This window comes from Triticum dicoccoides, chromosome 2B (genome assembly GCF_002162155.2).
Source record: "Triticum dicoccoides isolate Atlit2015 ecotype Zavitan chromosome 2B, WEW_v2.0, whole genome shotgun sequence".
Classification (NCBI taxonomy): domain Eukaryota; kingdom Viridiplantae; phylum Streptophyta; class Magnoliopsida; order Poales; family Poaceae; genus Triticum; species Triticum dicoccoides.
Window position 1 is genome coordinate 468,045,522 of NC_041383.1, and position 2,884 is coordinate 468,048,405.

Below are 2,884 nucleotides of genomic sequence, written 5' to 3' on the forward strand. Positions count from 1 at the left end.
GGGGGGACAGGGGCACGCGAAGGTGTGAGTTGGAGCCATCAGCTTTACCAGAACCGCAAGGGACGGACGCCGCTCGCTTTCCGGAAGCTGCAAGGTGAGGAGGGGAAGGATGAGGTCGGGAGAGTGGAGTAGAGGGAGAAGGGGTATGGATGAGAGAAACTGTCTGCAGGGGAGTTAACGGGGAGGGGTGGTGGTCGTGGTGCTCCCCGATTGGCCATGGGCGGCGGTGGAGGGCTAGAGCTCAGACCAGTCGCCACGGCGCTTCCCCGTTGTTCGAGGTGGATATGTTTGGTTCCTGGTTCCAAAAATAAAGGTGGATATGTTTGGTTCCTGTTCGGGACCGCCCGTGCGATTCGCCGTTTCCTATGGTGTAATCGCGGGCATACCTGGCCAAACGGGCCGGCCCGGCACGGCACGGCCCGGCCCATTATAATCGTGCCTGGCCCGGCATGGCCCGCCAGGGCACGATTACTATACGGGTCGTGCCGTGTCGGCCCGCGTGCTGCGCTTCCAGGCCCAGGCACGACCTAGTTAGTAAACGGGCCGGCACGTTGGCCCGTTTAGCACGGTGGGCCGCATATTTTCAGCCTATTATTTGACGCACTGAGTGTTTTTAGCCTATTTTTACATATTGGGCCATATATAGATGTATAAAAAAACTTAATCGGGCCGTGCCGTGCCGGCCCGCGTGCCTAGCCTCCAGGCCCAGGGCGTGCCGCATGCCTGGCCCGGCCCGTTTAGCCCGTGCCGTGCCTGGCCCAAGGCGGGCCGTGCCGGCGTGCTCACGGGCCGGCCCGAAAAAACCGGCCCATTTGGCTAGCCATAATCGCGGGTGGATTTCATCGTTTCGTGAGAGAGTAACAGCAACTTCAACGGGGTGATCCATCACAAAAAAACTTTCGTCGCACTTTATATAGACTAGCACAAATGCTTGTGCGTTGCAACGGAAAACATTGTTAACCGTCTATGTGTCCATTTGTTTCCGTTTGTCTTGCCCTACTGTCCTCCTTCTCCCCCTCCCTCAAAATCCCTATTAACATTAATTCATATTTAAACTTTCCTAAAAAATATGATAGTCAGAAGATAAAGAGTTTACAATGCATGGAGCTCTTTTATTGACACGTGACAGCCAGCAGTAGGAGCACACACCCCACGCCAACATGGCCACTTCTTTGGACATCATCATCGGGCCTCGTTGGGGATCAGGATTAGGGCACGCAGAGCGGCGATAGAGATGGTAAAACAGACACCCCCCCTCCCCCCCCAGCTGGCGTGCGGCAGAAAACAAGACGCGAGCAAGATGCACTGTTGTCACATTTCCTCTACTCTTCATCCCTCCCTATCTCACCAACAACGTCAATGACATCTAGAGTTGAGGATATGTTAATTGTTAGCAAGTCACGTGGGCTGCAAATATCTTCTCCCTTCAGAAATATTTATTTCCATATTCATTCATTTTTAATTATTGTATATGATGATGTAGCAGGCATGAACATTAAACTATGACAGTAATGCGGACCAACCTGTGGTTGGATGGTTAGAGGGACAATGGTACCCTGAGCCCACCAGGGTTCAAGTTCTGGACTCACATTATTCTTGAATTTATTCCAGGATTTCCGGTGATGCGTTTCAGTGGGAGGAGACGTTCCCGTCGACGACGAGCCACCTAAATCTCAAGATAATATGTCGACTCAGTCTTTCGGATGTGCTCATAGGGATAGGATGAGCGTGTGTGCATTCATAGTAATAATTGTATGCGTGTATGTATGAGCGCTTGCGTCTATACTGCGTTAAAAAAGCTATGACAATAACAACAAATAACAACAAGTAATTATATCGGTGCTCATTTAGAAAAAAATGCAATGGATGCTAGGCTGCTAGCACGCGTAGCAACATCCAGCAGCTTCTCGGCACTCATCAGTGCAGCCATTAAAAAAAGCAATCCACACCAAGAATCCCCACCGAGAGCTACCCATTGTGTGGACGTTATCCACGTTGCCATTCCTCCCAGCGGCGCTGCTATCCTTCCTCTTATCCATCCATCCGGTCGTCCATGAGCTCCTCCCATGGAGCTGCACGAGCGCCCGAGCCTCCCCGTGCCGCCTCCGTCGGCGAGCACCAGCAGCAAGCCGCGCCGCCCCCTGCCTCTGCTCCCTTCTCCTTTTTCCTCCTCCTTCCTCTTTCTTCTCTCTCTCTTAACCCCCTCTCTCTTCTCGTTGCTACAGGACCGCGAGCTGCCATGGATGTTGCATCGAGCTCAAGTCCAGCAGTCCAACCCTAGGAGCCGCGCCCTCCTCAACCCTGTCCAGATCCAGGCCGTCCCTGTCGGATCCATGTCGCCCCACCGCAAGTCCCTGGAGAGTTGCCGCCGCACTTTCTTCTTCCAACGCGAGGGAGCAGTGCTCGAGCGCAGCGACGACCGCTCGCCAGGATGCATTGACCCGCAAGCCCCCCGCTCGCCTGGACACTCTGCTCGTCGCGTTAACCGCATTGGTTCGCGCGTGGCACGCATCACACCTAGCCACTGCACGCCCGCTCGCCTGCACGTTGCGCCGAGGGCCCAGCCCCAGCTGCTCATCCGCATCGAGACCGAAGGAAACGAATGCTTGCCTCCTGTTCATCTACGCATCCACGACCGAGGACGAAGCCGTAAGCTCGCTCCAACCTCCCCGCCCCTGATCTCACACCTCTCCGCGGCTGGGCTGTTCGTGGCAGCGGGGCGGCGGCTGGGCTGTGTGTTAAGGGGGGCCGCGCCGAGATCCAGCCTCCTGCCTCTCGCGCCTCAAACAAGCTTCGCTCCGGTGTCCGTCGAGTGCACGCCGTGCTCCGGCCGGTGCCCCGCCTCGGCGCGGACGCCCGCCGCGGCGCCGGCGGCGCGTGCCCG

At 56.1% G+C, this 2,884-nt stretch overlaps 1 protein-coding gene across 1 annotated transcript in view; it reads right to left on the bottom strand.

Annotated features, from left to right (window-relative positions):
• LOC119364272 overlaps positions 1 to 271 on the bottom strand; it is a 2,723-nt gene extending 2,452 nt beyond the window's left edge. The window contains exon 1 of the mRNA XM_037629716.1: positions 49 to 271. The gene's annotated coding sequence lies outside the window, so the exon portion shown is untranslated. The remainder of the gene's footprint in view (positions 1 to 48) is intronic.
• Between the last annotated feature and the right edge of the window lie 2,613 nt (positions 272 to 2,884).